This window comes from Salvelinus sp. IW2-2015, linkage group LG18, assembly GCF_002910315.2.
Source record: "Salvelinus sp. IW2-2015 linkage group LG18, ASM291031v2, whole genome shotgun sequence".
Lineage (NCBI taxonomy): Eukaryota > Metazoa > Chordata > Actinopteri > Salmoniformes > Salmonidae > Salvelinus > Salvelinus sp. IW2-2015.
The window spans coordinates 35,188,322-35,206,406 of NC_036858.1; the positions used below are offsets into that span (position 1 = coordinate 35,188,322).

The 18,085-nt window shown below is 42.8% G+C and overlaps 1 protein-coding gene across 1 annotated transcript in view; it reads left to right on the plus strand.

Moving 5' to 3' along the window:
- The first annotated feature begins 16,960 nt into the window (after window positions 1–16,960).
- The window catches only part of LOC111978762 (tetratricopeptide repeat protein 27-like), a 60,335-nt gene continuing 59,210 nt past the window's right edge, over window positions 16,961–18,085 (plus strand). The window contains exon 1 of the mRNA XM_070448487.1: window positions 16,961–17,580. The gene's annotated coding sequence lies outside the window, so the exon portion shown is untranslated. The remainder of the gene's footprint in view (window positions 17,581–18,085) is intronic.

Sequence of the window (18,085 nt, forward strand, 5' to 3'; positions counted from 1 at the left end):
AATCCACCAAGCGCTGATGATCCCTGCACTATCCTCTGGGAAATAGCAATTTTCTCCTAAATAAGCTGTTGTCATTGTCATCTCTGTGCAAGTAATTTCTTTTCTGCTGAAGGAAATATTTGGTCTGTCTCTCGCTCCACCGCTCCCACCCTCAGCCAGACGCGAGTCTGTTGCGGAGGGTTGAGCAAGGGGAGAGAGAGAGAGGTGGGAGTACTAATTAATAGTTGAGAAAGTGAGTTAGGCGGTAGCATCCTCCATCTCAGGATGAAGACATCTGTATTTACCACACAGCCCTACAGTGAGATGTTGAAAAGCATGGGGAAGTATTTACTTGTGCTAAAAGCCCAAAGCTACATTTGTGAACCTCAATAGGCCACAGCCATTTATTTGTGTTTTTGGTAAATGAAATGTCAAGGCTATGGAGATAATTAACTTTGAATTGCTATTGGATTCTTCATATTTTTTCAAAAGGTTAATGACAGCCAAAGGCAGCATTTCAGAATGCCATTGCATTTCAAATAGTGAACAGTTTTTTGGGGGGGAACTGTTGGAGGTTGGAGTGCTAAGTGATTGCTCACTCATTTTCAATGGCACACATCATGCCTATGGGACTTGAAAGACCATAGTTGTGTTCGAGTACTCATTCTACCCACTATAACCGTACTGTTTGTGACGGGAATTGAGTATATAGTATGCTTATTGGTCATAGTATGGATATAGTTAGTATGCCAAAAATTCCCGGATGTCATACTAAATTAGTCAAAATATGAAGTATACACGCAGAGGACACTATTTCCGTACTTTGGGGTCCATAATGCAATTCTTCAGGAAATGGGCGTGGCTTTACATCGTTTTCAGATCAGTTTTCAGTCAAAATGGCGGAAAATATTTAGCCGAAGACCAAAGATAGCAGATACAAATTCATTTAACTAATTATGACAAATGTTATCAAAATGTTGAGCATTGTAATAAAGTAATTACTTTTGCAGTAAGTTACCTTACACGTTATGTTGACTGACAATTTGCTAGCTACGCTGGCCTTACGAATCACATAGCATATAATTACAGCCGTATGTACCGGTATGTCAGCTAGCTACCTAACGTCAGTTGGCTACTTATACATCAAACTTGCCAGTATATTAACTATAAGCTATCTAACTAACTACCCAACGTTTATTGACTTGATTATTCCCGTCATGCTTAGCTAAATGTTATAGTTGTTGTGCGTTCACAATGGACATTCGGGTGCTTTCGTAAATTGAATTTACGAACTCACTCTGGCACTCCAGATTTAATTGAATAACACATCCGAAGTCGTGAAATATCTAACTAGTCATGTGTTATGCTAACTAGATAGCAAGAGGTTGCATAGCAACAGCATCAACTTCCGGTAGACCGGCGAAGAGCTAGTACGCTCAACTGAAAGGATACTGTTTCGTGTACAGTATACTAAAATTAACTAATAGTTAGTTGTATATACTCATTAAGTATGTAGTATACAATAAGTTAGTATGGGTATTCGAACACAGCTCATGTCTGTTCTTGCTTTGGTTGTCTTAATAATCTTGAGGATGACATAGGGTAAGTGGGTGGGGGAGCAGGTGGTAGGGGTTTAGAGTATATTTACTCTAACTGCAGGACCACAGTTCTGGTCAGCAATGAAAGTGGTTGATAATGGGTGTCTGGGGGTGTGGACGTAACGGCATCCTTGTTTGTAGGGTTATGGGTTGACTTCCTTGAAGTGTTGAGGGACCGGTGATGAGTTGAAGGAAAACAGCTAAATTAGTATTTTTCCTCCCATTGGACCGTCCCTTCCTGACTGAGTGATTGATGGGCCACCCCACTGTCCAGATGATGTATCTGTTTTATACGCTTGAGCATTTACAAACCAAATGCTTGTTCAATTTGAGGGATCAATACAAGCTTGTTAGAAACTATACAAGCTGTTGGGAGATGATGCTCTAGAAAAGAAACCAACACTTGTTCTCTAAACATTAGAGACGTGAACAACAAAACCAAAACAGTTGGTACACCACATAGCTGCCCTTTCCTCTGTGTTGTAGGGAGTTTTAACATTTGTTTTCATGTTGTTTACATGGCGTTTAACCAGGACAACTGCCATACTTAAAATGTTAAATACTGTTTCACTCTCCTCTTGAAATGGCCCATCTTTTGGACAATGTGGCTGTCTAGAATAATTGTCACATGCGCTGAATACAAGTGTAGTAGACCTTACCGCAAAATGCTTACTTACAAGCCCTTAACCAACAATGCAGTTTAAAGAAAATAGAGTTATCATCTACGGCAGAGGTTCTTAAACTTTTTCAGCCTGGGACCCAAATTAGAAATGGTGTTTTCCTGGGACCCAAGCTTAGAAACGTATGCAACTATATGTACATATTGGTACATTTCATTGCCGTTATGCCTAAAACAAATGCAATATAGACAAAAACAAATAACAATTAAATTAAATGGCCATATAAATAGCTATTCATGTTTATTTTCACCCATTAAACACTCTTACATATCTGTCTAGGTTCGAATAGTTCGAATTGCATTTTCATTCTGAACTGGAACAAACTGATTGATCACATCACACAGATGCATAACAGAACAGACACGCATGATAGTGCAACCCTAAGGAACAGTACTGATGAAAAATGACCAGGCCTGCGTGTCAGGCATCTTACTGTAGAAAGTATTGTCAAAAGAAAGTCTAGGTTGGAGCTGTTGCTGTTAAAATAGAAGTCACAACTGATTGATCCAGGCTGTATCACATCCGGCCGGGATTGGGAGTCCCCTAGGGCGGCGCACAATTATTGCGCCAAACCTGGACACAGCGTTGTCCAGGTTTGGCCGGGGTAGGCCGTCGTTGTAAATAAGAATTTGTTCTTAACTGACTTGCCTAGTTAAAAAAAGGTTCAATTTAAATAAATAAAAATATTTCAAAAAACAATCACACAGATGTAGATCAGAAAACACACACACAGTCCTAATGAGAGGTCTGTGTGTTGCTGGTTTTCAACAAGCATGTCTGTTCTGAGATCAGTTTTTGACAGTGCAACACTGAGGTCATGCTCAGCATTGAGACTGTTTCTGTACTTATTTCTTCAGTAATCCAGAGTTGAGAACCCTGACTGACAAAGGTATGTGGTGCCAAACTGGACCAGAACATCTACTGCTTTCTCAGTTAGGCAGGAGACCGCTTCCTGCTGTAGATGAGCAACCCAGAACTGTGTGTGTGTGTTTGTCTCAAAAAGTATCTTGCTTCAATCAGTTTATTCCAGTTCAGAATAAACATGATGACTTCTATTTTAACAGCAACGGTTCCAACCTAGACTTGTTTTCAATAATAATTTATACAGTAAGATGTACAGTAGGCCTGATCATTTTTCATCTTCATCTGTACTGTTACTTAGGGTTGCACTATCAGTAGCTAGCTAGCTTGCTTTGGCTAACGTTAGCTATTAGCTGTGTACAAAGCCGGAGGATTGTTTTAAAGAGAAACTCACATATACTACCATGAGAACAGTTGAAGGCGGAAGTTTACATACACCTTAGCCAAATACATTTCAACTCAGTTTTTCACAATTCCTGACATTTAATCCAAGTAAAAATTCCCTGTTTTAGGTCAGTTAGGATCACCACTTTATTTTAAGAATGTGAAATGTCAGAATAATAGTAGAGAGAATGATTTATTTCAGCTTTTATTTCTTTCATCACATTCCCAGTGGGGCAGAAGTTTGCATACACTCAATTCGTATATGGTAGCATTGCCTTTAAATTGTTTAACTTGGGTCAAACGTCTCGGGTAGCCTTTCACAAGCTTCCCACAATAAGTTGGGTGAATTTTGGCTCATTCCTCCTGACAGAGCTGGTGTAACTGAGTCAGTTTTGTAGGCCTCCTTGCTCGCACACGCTTTTTCAGATCTGCCCATACATTTTCTATGGGACTGAGGTCAGGGCTTTGTGATGGCCACTCCAATACCTTGACTTTGTTGTCCTTAAGCCATTTTGCCACAACTTTGGAAGTATGCTTGGGGTCATTGTTCATTTGGAAGACCCATTTGCGACCAAGCTTTAGCTTCCTGACTGATATCTTGATGTTGCTTTAATATAATAATATAATTTTCATTCCTCGTGATGCCATCTATTTTGTGAAGTGCACCAGACCCTCCTGCAGCAAAGCACCCCTACAACATGATGCTGCCACCCCCTGCTTCACGGTTGGGATGGTGTTATTCGGCTTGCAAGCCTCCCCCTTTGTCCTCCAAACATAACGATGGTCATTATGGCCAAACAGTTCTATTTTTGTTTTATCAGACCAGAGGACATTTCTCCAAAAAGTACAATCTTTGTCCCCATGTGCAGTTGCAAACCGTAGTCTGTCTTTTTTATGGCGGTTTTGGAGCAGTGGCTTCTTCCTTGCTGAGCAGCCTTTCAGGTTATGTCGATATACATACTTTTGTACCTGTTTCCTTCAGGATCTTCAAGGTCCTTTGCTGGTGTTCTGAGATTGATTTGCACTTTTCGCACCAAAGTACGTTCATCTCTAGGAAACAGAACGCATCTCCTTCCTGAGCAGTATGACGGCTGCGTGGTCCCATGGTGTTTATACTTGCGTACTATTGTTTGTACAGATGAACGTGGTACCTTCAGGCGTTTGGAAATTGCTCCCAAGGATGAACCAGACTTGTGGAGGTCTCCAATTTTTCTTTCTGAGGTCTTGGCTGATTTCTTTAGATTTTTCCATGATGTCAAGCAAAGAGGCACTGAGTTTGAAGGTAGGCCTTGAAATACATCCACAGGTACACCTCCAATTGACTCAAATGATGTCAATTAGCCTATCAGAAGCTTCTAAAGCCCTGACATTTTCTGGAATTTTCCAAGCTGTTTAAAGGCACAGTCAACTTAGTGTATGTAAACTTCTGAACTACTGGAATTGTGATACAGTGAGTTATAAGTGAAATAATCTGTCTGTAAACAATTGTTGGAAGAATTACTTGTGTCATGCACAAAGTAGATGTCCTAACCGACTTACCAAAACTATAGTTTGTTAACAAGAAATTTGTGGAGTGGTCGAAAAACGAGTTTTAATGCCTGCAACCTAAGTGTATGTAAACTTCCGACTTCAACTGTAGTACTCCCTTATCTGCTTATCATCACCTGTTATAAAATGACAACAATGCCTTGCTAGCTGACTTTTCCACCGCCGAAGCACTGTTTCCTGAAGCATTCTGCCTTGTTCTGAAAGAATTCCCTGGGTATACCGTCATGCTGTGGATGTTTGGTCAGGACGTGTCGTTATATGAATTTGTAAGTTTTGAATGACTCATTACTAAGCACATTGACGGAGGTCCTCGTTATTTCTCAAAGTTTGTATGAAAGAGAGAAACTCTCTGTATTGGCTTTTCATGACGATTGAGCTCCGTCAGAACTTGTTGCTAGCCTGAGTCAATTTGATGACATCGGTGAGTGATGGCGAGTGGGAATGACAAATCAGTGGCTGACAGCACATCATCTGCTGCTGAACGACAGCGCTGCAGCATGTGTCGCGGAGTGATCATCAAGACTAAAGATCAGGTAAACCACGAAACACACGGGCATCTCCTTCTCCCACTCACGCAGCTGCCAAACTGAGCAGACACATCTGCTAAGCCGAGAGTGCACTGAAAAGAGACCGCAGTTGCACTTGGCCAAATCAATTCCAGTAATTCATTAAGTAATTATACATTCACTTTGACACGTCGCGACCCATCATAAACAGGTACATGACCCATACTTTAAGAAAGGCTGCTCTACGGGATCGGTATCCCTATACCGGGACGGTTGTTGCTAATGTGACTAGAACAGCGTTGTATACAACAGCCAACTTTCCAGGATATAGACACATCTTATATGTGCAGAAATGTTAAATTCTTGTTAATCTAACCGCACTGTCCAATTTACAGTAGCTATTACAGTGAAAAAATACCATGCTATTGTTTGAGGAGAGTGTGCAACAACTTTTATCACGGTATTTGGTTTGATACATTCACCACTGAAGGTAAATAATATACTTACATTCAGTAATCTTGCTCTGATTTGTCATCCTGAGGGTCCCAGAGATAAAATGTAGCATCGTTTTTTTGTTGTTGATCAAATCCGTTTTTATATTCAAATGTAGGTACTGGGTACTAAAGTTTGAAACCATGCTCTTTCTGTTTCTTTACAGCTTTCTTGGTTAGTTTGGACCATGGTAGTTTGTTGGTGATGTGGACACCAAGGATCTTGAACATTTACATTTACATTTAAGTCATTTAGCAGACGCTCTTATCCAGACTTACAAATTGGAAAGTTCATACATATTCATCCTGGTCCCCCCGTGGGGAATGAACCCACAACCCTGGCGTTGCAAGCGCCATGCTCTACCAACTGAGCCACACGGGACCTTGAAGCTCCCACTACTGTCCCGTCGATGTAAATGAGGACAGGTTTGACCCTCCTTTTCCCGTAGTCCACGATCATCTCCTTTGTCTTGCTCACGTTGAGGAAGAGGTTGTGTTCCTGGCACCACACTGCCAGGTCTCTGACCTCCTCACTATAGGCTGTCTCATCATTGTCGGGGATCAAGCCTACCACCGTTGTGTAATCAGCAAACTTAATGTTGGAGTTGTGCTTGGCCATGCAGTCGTGGGTGAACAGGGAGTACAGGAGAGTTGAGGATCAGCATGGTAGATGTGTTGTCACCTACCCTTACCACCTGGGGGCGGCCCGTCAGGAAGTCCAGGATCCAGTTGCAGAGGGAGGTGTTTAGTCCCAGGGTCCTTTGCTTAGTGATGAGCTTTGTGGGCACTTTGGTGTTGAACGCTAAGCTGTAGTCAACGAACAGCATTCTCACATAGGTATTCCTTTTGTCCAGGTGGGAAAGGGCAGTGTGGACTGCAGTTCTTTTTTTTCTCCTTTTTAAAAAAATAAATTTTACCCCCTTTTCTCCCCAATTTTCGTGATATCCAATCGCTACTAATTACTATCTTGTCTCATCGCTACAACTCCCGTACGGGCTCGGGAGAGACGAAGGTCGAAAGCCATTCGTCCTCCGAAGCACAACCCAACCAAGCCGCACTGCTTCTTTAACACAGTGCGCCACTGCTTCTTAACACAGCGCGCCTCCAACCCGGAAGCCAGCCACACCAATGTGTCGGAGGAAACCATGTGTACCTGGCCCCCTTGGTTAGCGCGCACTGCGCCCGGCCCGCCACAGGAGTCGCTGGAGCGCGATGAGACAAGGATATCCCTACCGGCCAAACCCTCCCTAACCCGGACGACGCTAGGCCAATTGTGCGTCGCCCCACGGACCTCCCGGTCGCGGCCGGCTGCGACAGAGCCTGGGCGCGAACCCAGAGAGTCTGGTGGCGCAGCTAGCGCTGCGATGCAGTGCCCTAGACCACTGCGCCACCCGGGAGGCGTGGACTGCAATTCTGATTACATCTTCTGTGCATCTGTTTGGGCGGTATGCGAATTGGAATGGGTCTAGTGTTTCCGGGATAATGGTGTTGATGTGAGCAATGACCAGCCTTTCAAAACACTTCATGGATACTGACGTGGTTGCTACGGGGTGGTTGTCATTTAGGCAGGTTACCTTAGTGTTCTTGAGCACAGGGACTATGGTGGTCTGCGTGAAACATGTAGGTATTACAGACTCGGTCAGCAAGAGGTTGAAAATGTCAGTGAAGACACTTGCCAGTTGGTCCACGCATGCTTGGAGTACATGTCCTGGTAATCCGTCTGGCCTTGTGAATGTTGACCTGTTTAAAGGTCATGCTCACATATGCTACGGAGAGCCTGATCACACAGTTGTACGGAACAGCTGGTGCTCTCATGCGTGCTTCAGTGTTGCTTGCCTCGAAGCGAGCATAAAAGGCATTTCGCTTGTCTGGTAGGCTTGCGTCACTGGGCAGCTTGCGGCTGGGGTTCCCTTTGTAGTCCGTAATAGTTTGCAAGCCATGCCACACCCGAAGAGCCGGTGTAGAAGGATTCAATCTTATTCCTGTATTGACGCTTTGCCTGTTTGATGGTTCGTCTGAGGGCATAGTGGGATTTCTTATAAGCTTCCGGATTAGTGTCCCGCTCCGTGAAAGCAGCAGCTCTAGCCTTTAGCTCAGTGCCGATGTCGCCTGTAATCCATGACTTCTGGTTGGGATATGTACGTACTTCCTGCTTTAGGTTTTAGGTAAAAAAATTGATTTAAGTTTGACCGTTGAGTGCGGTCTTACTGCCAGCAACTGTTTGTGATGGTAAATAGACCAAAAAGTATCTTGGTAGATAGTATGGTCTACAGCTTATCATGAGGTCCTCTACTTCAGGCGAGCAATACCTCAAGACTTCCTTAGTATTAGACATCACGCACCAGTTGTTATTGACAAAAACACACGTCTTACCAGACGTAGCTGTTCTAGCTGTTCTGTCCTGCCGATGCGCGGAAAACTCAGCCAACTGTATATTGTCTAGCCTTTAGCTCATTGCGAATGTTGCCTGTAATCCATGGCTTCTGGTTGGTATATATACATACGGTCACTGTGGGGACGACGTCGTCGTCGATGCACTTATTGATGAAGCCGGTGACTGAGGTGGTATACTCCTCAATGCCATTGGATGAATCCTGGAACATATTCCAGTCTGTACTAGCAAAACAGTCCTGTAGCGTAGCATCCCCTTCATCCGACCACTTACCTATTGAGCGTGTCACTGGTACTTCCCGCTTTCGTTTTTGCTTGTGAGCAGGAATCAGGATAATATAATTATGGTCAGAATTTTCAAATGGAGGGCGAGGGATAGCTTTTTTACCAGTCTCTGTGTGTGGAGTAAAGGTCTAGTTTGGCACTAAGACCGCACTCAACGAGCTGTATAAGGCCATAAGCAAACAAGAAAATGCTCATCCAGGAGTTTTACTTCATTTCTACCAGCATGTCATATGTCATATATATATATATATATAAAAATATATATATATATATATATATATATATATATATATATATATATATATTTTTATATATATATATATATATCTTCTTTTTTTTCCTCCTCTCTGGTTGCACATATGACATGCTGGTAGAAATGAAGTAAAACTCCTGGATGAGCATTTTCTTGTTTGCTTATGGCCTTATACAGCTCGTTGAGTGCGGTCTTAGTGCCAGCGTCGGTTTGTGGTGGTAGACAGAAAATTATAGATGAATTCTTTTGGTAGGTAGTGTGGTCGACAGCTTAGAATGAGATACTCTACCTTAGGCCAGCAATACCTCGAGACTACCTTAATGTTAGACATCTCAAACGAGCAGTTATTGACTAATAGACACACCTAGTCTATGCCTAGTCCTATGCCTAGTCTTACCAGACGTAGCTGTTCTGTCCTGCCGATGCACGGAAAACAGAGCCAACTGTATATTATCCGTGTTGTTTTCAGCCACGACTCGGTGAAACATAAGATTTTACAGTTTTTAATATCCTGTTGGTAGGATAGTCTCAAACAGAGCTCATCCAGTTTATTCTCCAGTGGTTGCACGTTGGCCAATAGAATGGATGGTAGAGGCGCTGACGAATTCCAACAAGGCACCCTGATCTTTCGCCCCCTATAGTTCCTTCTTTTCTTTATGGGGATTTGGGCCTTGTCTGGGAGCAACATTAAATCCTCAAATATTTGAGGTGTGTAATCGCTGTTCTGATATCCAGAAGCTCTTTTCGGTCATAAGAGACGGTAGCATCAACATTTTATTCAAGATATGTTACAGACAATGCAAAAAAAAATAGCAATTGGTTAGGAGCCCGTCAAACGGCAGCCATCCCCTCCTGTGCCGTTATTCAAAAATTCAAATCAAAAGCTCACTCCATCAGCTTGGAGTTGATGTCCATCCAGCCTTTAGTTCAGCTGAAACAATGGGCTGGCACCAGTCATCTCACTGTTGCTAGACTCCCCAGAGCCTCTGCTGGCTGTGTGAGCAGGCATCTTCCCAGCCTACATGTGGATCCAGGAATCTGCAGGCTGGTTAGATGGTTGTCACATGTCTGGTCTTCTTCATCGGCACTCTACTTATGTCACCTTCCTGATGGTTGTCTGGAACACTCATATAAGGGTACTGTTAACACCAAGCTCTACAGTCCGAAAATCTGTGTTTGTGACCAGTAAACGAATCCTTTAACAGGATACAGTAACCAGTGTGCCAAGACTACCGTGCTTTAGTTGAACCCAATTTGTGGTGATCAAATGGATCGTAATTACTTGTGTTCACAAAAATGTACATATGGCATTATATAAATTGTAATATTGCCGATAGCTCAGTTAGTGCACCTCTCTGTGTATTGAAGTATACGTTTCTTACCTGAGGATGAGTGTCACTAGTCTGGGTGCACGCATGTCTGAATGCCAGTGAGCTGCTTACCTCTGTCACAAACCACTGATGTCTTTGCGCTGGCTCACGTTCCAGGAATGAGGTGAAGAATGTTCTGCAATGTCAAGGGCCAGCTTAGGCTTCACTCAAGGGGGGAAAATCTCGGAAATCTATTTGGAAAGCTCACGTCTGTCAGAGAAAAAAAGCAAGAACGGTCACAGAGGTTAATTTATTGCCCTGGAGTTTGTGGCTGTTCCGCCGTAAATCTCCCCAGTCCGCTCCAGGCTGATGTCTTAACCAGAGCTGGCTTTTCATGTATATTTAGACATTTATTTAAATATAGTTTAAAGTGGTTTTCAAAGATTATTAGCAGATACAGTTGTTGGTGTATGAAGCAAGTATATTTGCGCGTTTCATTTCTCAAACTCTGCTATCGTTTTTATCAAAAATGTGGATTAGGCTACTCAGTCTCTATATGCATTAGAAACCTGTAAGATGTAACTCAGTGGTTGACTCTGTTTTTCCTCTGACACTGGTTGCACTGCCACTTGTGTCAAATCGAACAACTTTGATAGGCTCAGACCACACCACATGACCCATCGAGGAGGTTCAATTTCCTCTGTGCATTGATTTTGCGTGTTGCCTTGATTTTGATCACAATGCCCAGCACGTCAAATCAGATTATTCCTCCCCCTCATGCTCTGGCGATAACTTAAGCAGAACAAAGCGTATCCTCCTCGGTCTGAGCCAGGACGTTGTGAGGGGCGATTGGAGTGTGAAGGCTGCCTTGTCTCCGAATGAGACACTCAGGTTGTCTGGCAGTCGGCTGCTGACATACCCTAAACTCCTAGACTGAGACAGATATGTCCTCCAGTCAGCACAGCACTGGGGCCATCTCCACCTCTGATTTGTCCTCCTTTAAACCTGCCCTAAAACCTGCTCTTACTTTTCTGTAAACTAGTTGAACATAAATCAGGAATGAAAAGCTGCTGTCACTTGTAGTTCGTTTTGCGGCACATTCGTGGGACCACAAAATGTTTCGACGACTAATCAGAGAACTGCAATTTTAGCCTGAAATTGTTGTCACCCGCTTGTGATTGTGGGGTCTGAGCTAAATGAGTCTTAGAAGGTCAAGCTTCACACAAAAAAGATGGGGAGGGTTATTTTTGTAGTCAGGATCAAGACTGCATGGCTGATTGCATTAGATTGTCATGCCATCCTCAGTGGTTGAAGGGTGTAGTCATAGACTTAATAGAGATGATCTGTTATTACACATCCTCATGTATTTTTCTTCACAGACCCACATCTTTCCAATACCTTTTTACCATTTGCTGAACCTTAAGATGTACCTGCCCCCTTCAAAATGACCTGTTTTTATTTACTTACTGTATGGTCATTTATTCTTCCTTTCGATTTTTTTTTTTATACAGGACAACAACAAAGTAATTTCCCAATTTTCTCATGAAGTGTCTTATGATGTGTTGTCTTTATTTTATTTGCCGTTTATATAAATTATTCTTAAAGAAAAAATGAAATGAGAGAGCAGAGAGAGACTTCTAAGCTTTGCGGAATGTGTGGGTTGTCGCTCTCGCTGCTGCCAGTGAAATTTGATGATAAAGACGCAATGGCTATGAGCTAATGTCTGATTATTAATTCAGAGTAGCTCTGGCGTGTGCTCGCTGATCTGCTCTGTGTTAGGATGTGCACACACTTTGCCCCTGCCCCATCGGCTCTGCTGAAGCTCAACTTTAGCTCAAATTAGTGCAAGAAAGTCTCCAATTGAAAAGTACAACTGTCCTCCTATATATCTGACCATTTAGTGTGCTCATTCCCTCTTTATATGGCTGACTTGTTGTGAGCATTCTGGCCCAAATTTGACCAAAGTGCAGCGCATCACCCAGATGGGTGGATGCTGCTCATTTGTTGATGGAAGAGATGAGTTCTCCTCCCTTCCAATGTAAAGCGCTTTGAGGTCCAGTGAAGAAATGGCATCCATCATTGTTATTTTCATTACAGATACGAAAGCATCATGGTTACAGTATATTTGAGACTGCTGAACAGTGTCAGGGATTGGATTGAGAAATGTTCCATGCTCATGTATAGCCAATCTTCAAGTCTTTAGGGCCAATACAAGTAGAGGATTTTATGGGAACATTTGGAATTCTCAGTCATTAGCCAATAACTGAACTTGCCTTTGATGTTTGTAAATACTCACAGCAGTTCACTAAGTTTGGGGTTTTGAAGGTGAACTTGAATGTGCTGTATTTGGAGTTGTCTGTAATTTTGGCAATGTATTTATCTGGATTACCATTTTGTTTTGCCATTTTTATCTTCATAAATATCTTAATAAAAACAAATGTTGTTTTTATAGTATGCTTTTATTGCTCTCTGTTTGCTATTGGAGCCTATTGAAATTCCCCTTTTGACTTTAATGACCCAAATAATTAGACCGACCAATATTAAAATGGACCTTCCCAAGTTATTTTCAACCATTTCTCAAACAGACTCCCTACTTCCCATAGGCTGTCTGAATTGCTGTCACACCTATAAACCAGGGTCTGTTTTCTTGACCTACCTTTCTGCTGCTAGGAGGCAAATCAGTACCATGCAGCCAGCTGCGGTGTTAGAACTGCTTTTGAAAAGGTTTTAATTAAGGTAATAAATGACTCAACGCGGGCCGCTGAGCAAGGCCACTCTGTTAAGCGCTTTGAGCTCCTCGAGAGTCTCCCCAATGGGCCTGGGGCTCTGGCCTGCTGCTCCACCAGGATTTTCATCTCCGGAGTTTGCAGACAGGTGCTATAGTATGACACAGTTGGCCAAGCAAGCCCAGCCAATTAAACACTGCTGGATATTCATTTGAAATGGCACTGCCTCACCATCTAAATCAGTTTGCCATTGCACTTTAACTCAGGACAATGATTAATGTTGTTACTACCTTCTAGCGGAATGACTACATAATGATGATAATTTACTGTTGCGCTAATGTCCCATTTGAGTTCCATCGTGACTCGTTTAGCATTTACAAACACATTCGGGATCATGTGAACCTCGTACACAACCTCATACTTCATGCTGCTTTTTTCCTGCATATTTGTTAATTGCTGAATGTCATCTTAATGTGTTGGATTTTAATTGGAGAAGCAACTCTTATTATATAAATCAAATGTATGGCTAGCAAACATACTATTCAAAATAGACTATTTTCTACTAATCATGCTGGTCAAAAATGTTTATAAGCATTTCAGGCAGCTAACCAGTTTTATGTAAAGTACTGTGCCGTTTCACAGGTGTTTCTGATACCGTTACCAAGATGTTATGGTTTCATTTTTTTAAATATATTGTGTGAGAAGGTCATTGAGGCTTAATAACACTAGTGAACCAGTGTTTGGGAGGAATAATGGCTGACCTTTCTCTCCCCTCTCCATATTACTGTACTGCTGACTGATGAGTTTAGAAGCCTGCGAGTATGGAGATTGCACAAAGATGGTAAGGGGGAAAAGGCCTCTTCATAATGGCCACATTCCACCAAGCTAGCAATAAGATCCCAATCTTAGTCGTGTCAATGCAAGTTCCCTCCATTCTGGAGATCTCAGAATCTTAGGTTTTGATATTAGTATGAAATCCTTATCTGAGATGAGTCAATGGAGACGAAGCTCACCTTGTTTGTCTGATCTTAGGTTGAACGAAAGGAAAGAGGGGGGGGGAAATCATACTGTCGTAGTCTACTTTCCAAAAGGAACAGTTGGTGCAGCTAGATAACTTGGTCCCTTTTTATCTCAGCTTTTATCAACCAACATATACATATATTGAAAGCTTTCAAAAGTACCGATCTTATCTCGCTCCTACTTTGGTTTTGGGGGAACTCTAAAGAAGAAAGCGTGTTAAGATGTAAGATTTAGGGTGTGGTAATGATCCCATTCCACAGTAGTGATTCTGCAATGAGCTTCCGTTTGAGTTTGCCGGATGTTTCTTTATGTCAACTGTTCTTTAGAGCCACACACACACAGAGAAAGAGAGACAGAGACAACTCCTTACGTCAGTTTCAAAAGTGTTTTCCTGATGTCAGCAAATCCGTGGGAGTTATCATCTAGGGCTGGAAATAGGATTTCCTCTGCGTCATTGATAAGTTAGTTACATTTTTAAAAATCCAGATAGTTTTTTCCCTTATCTATCTACACAGATGTGTCAGCCTCACTTATTACATCACCTAACTCAAAAAAGACAGTCTGCAGCGAAATCTTGACTGGGCCTTGGGCAAGATAGGGTCTGTTTTGCTAAATACCGTTCCCTAGTCCGCCCTCCGCTTCCCACTGAGGGCTTCTGGGAAGGGTTTTGGTAAGAGAAGCTAAGTAGTCGAACTGGAAGGGTTGCCATAGTGATATTTGGTATGAGGCGAGTGGAGGGGGGGGACAATGTGGGAAGGGATTCCATCTTAAATTGTTATTTTCTCTCTGGCCCCATAAGAGGAAGTCGCTTTGATAGTCATCTCGTAACTTGGCACGGAAGTTGGGAAAGACAAAGAGAGAGGGGGAGGTGTCCCATGAGGGCTGTGTTCTAACTTCATCCTCCAAGGCAATCTCTGTCCCCCTGTCAGTACACCACCATACTGATGGGGTGATAATTATATTTCATAGCTTCTGTTTTCCATACATCATACTACTGTGCTGTTCAGCCCATCGGCTCTGGTTACGTGAGATCTTTTTTTCTTACAAATATAATAACAGTTGGGAGTATTAATGGTATTGTTTTACATGATTTTTCACAATGCAAATTGTTTAGAATAATAATAGGCCTTTAATTTCTTACATTCACTGCTGAAATTGAATACATTTGACCGCCAAGATATATTTTATGTTATAAAATCACGAATCCGCAAGTGGTGGTCCTCGGGAGCAGTGATTTGGTGGTCCCCGGAATGGAAAAGGGTTGGGAACCGCTGGTCATGTTGCCTTCAGTTTCTATCCCAGGCCACTGCATTAGTTTGCTACTAATTTGGCTGATTTCTATCAGGTCTCATGTTTAGACATGGCCCACAGGCCAGACAGGATAGCCAGGGGAGAACACATGTTGGCTCTGCTCAGAGGAAGTGAGCTAGTGAAAGAGACAAAATATCCATTGCCTTTGCGGCTAAATATGTAACCCAAAGCTCGTCACACAATGTTTCCGTGTGAAACTTACTGATCTGCTCCTTTCCTGAAAGGTTATTACAAGTTGTAGAGTCGAGCACAGAATTGTTTATGTTCTCTAAACAGTTATCCTTGAAATTGTGAAGCAAAGACAAAGGAATGTATTGGAAAAAATGACACCCTAAGCCTTACCATCTTTGTCTTTCCTTTCATGCCATCTTTTCCCTTCTCTTTTCAACTCTGACTTTTGCTCCTCTTTGCGTCCTCAAACTATTTGTCTTGACTCTCACAAAGGTGAATAGGGGAGGGAGAACGGAGCTGTAATATAGACACCTCCCCAGTAAGCAGAAATCCATGGCAAGGAATTCCTTGATATTTTTTTATTGATTTGGTTTGTTTTTGTCAATTTGTTCCCCATATGATGATTTGTTACCAGTGATAGTATTCAATATTTCACATACACAACCTCCTTATAAACCAGACTGCATTATATTGCTCTGAGGTGGTGGTGTTCTCAGCTATTTATTTGTCAGTGTGTTAGGATGTCTTTTCTTGAATAAACACTAAGGTAAGGCAGCCTTGTAGTATAGATGCAGAAACATGTTTGCTAAACTCAAATCAAACTCTATTTGTCACATGCGCCGAAAACAACAAGTGTAGACTTTACCGTGAAATGCTTACTTACAAGCACTTAACCAACAGTGCAGTTCAAGAAGAGTTAAGAAAAATATTTACCAAGCAGACTAAAATAGAAAGTAACATAATAACAATAACAATAACGAGGCTATATACAGGGGGCACTGGTACCGAGTCAGTGTGCGGGGGTGCAGGTTAGTTGTTGTAATTTGTACATGTAGGTGAGGGTGAAGTGACTATGCATAGATGATAAACAGCGAGTAGCAGCAGTCTCATTGTGAAGAAATGGGATTTCTTGTTCTTGTTGTGAAGAAAAACAATTTCCTTGTTGTTTTCCTAAATGGCTTTGCTTGTCAATGGAATAGTCTCCACCACTCTCCAATGTGTCCAGTCAGACCCAAACCATACAAGTGTCTATAAACCAGTCATCATGGAGGACAGTGACCAGAGGTCTCAGTAGCACCTCCTGCTTCACTCGTCCGCAAGAAGTGGACCCCTTCCCTGAGGGCCCTGTGCAAACACTGCTCTCTGAGGTTCCCGGGGGCTTCAGTGTACAGTACGGGACACACCCAGACTGTCTGCTAGCTCCCTACTCATCTCTCCTCCTGCGTGGAGGGGGACATCGGCTGGGCGAACAGCACCGGAACCTGATCTCTACATTTACACACCGCCTCCCACTGAGTCAGCCGCTGGCCACTAGTGGTCACATATTCCTACTACATGTCTCCTACACAGTGTAGTATGCAACCAAGTCCATCTGTGATAAGGTCGGCCATATATGTGTCAATCAGTAGGCGTGACCTTGGTCCTGAGAGACAAATTTTACTGACGCTCTGGCAGGGAGGGGTCGCCTCTGACTCCACAGTGAGTAATGTGCTTCCTGCGGGAGACAGGAAGTAGGACTCACCTCTTCTGTCCTTGCTCACACAAAACAGACCCCCACCCCCACACACACACTCGCATGTGAAGCTCCAGGACTGTCTACACTCCACCATCAGCGTGGACCTGGTTGGAGTTAGAGGGCCTAATTAAGTTATATAAGCTGTACTATACGGGCTTTCCAGTAGCTTGATTCTCATGGAAACTCCCGATTTTGTCATAAGAGCGTCCTAATTTACTGGTTCTTATGCTTTCATCGGCTCAGATTGAGTTTCCATGTTGAAGATGTCAAACTCATAGCTACGTATTTCTGTACCCTCTACTGTATTTTGTCATCACTATCTGAGAGACCTGACTGTCCCTTTTATCTGAGATTGATGTCCCTATTGGTCTATGATGAAATGAAAGTGAGTGTCTTGAATCTCCATGTCCTTACCCGTCTTTCTACCCTCTCCATGCAGTGCATACTATCTCAGCCCAAGTTCTGGGCTGTGGTGACGGTGCTGTGTCTAAGGACCAACCTCGAGAGGGGCAGCTCTCGACGGGTGGAGGGGGCCATGATGCAGACACAGGTAAAAGATGAGAGGTCACACGAGTTTTGATTCTACGAGGTACTCTGACACACTGATGGTGAACGACACTATTGGTAGCCCACAATATCAAGTCTGATACTGTACATGAATGCACAGAATCAGCCATTATTATTTATAAGGCCGTTAATGCTGATCTGTCAAGTGAAGGCACTTGGCATCATACCATTTCCAGGGCGTACATGCACAATTATATAAATTCCAAACCTGGATTTGCATTTTCTGTAGGTCACATATGTCACATCATCAGCACAACAGTCTGCAAGAACATGTGCTGCATGCCGTCTGAAATCCACACAGCCAAATCAGTATTCCCACTGAGCTGTCTGCGAAAGCACAGGGGCCTTTGGGAAATAACTCAGCAGAGGACAGACACGCTCCCCCTGTGCCGGGATTCCTGTACCCGTTTAGGATATTTGTCATGGGTGTCTGTCTGTGAAACCAGCCCACCTTCCTCTCTTCTCCTTTACCAATGTTTCCACACCCC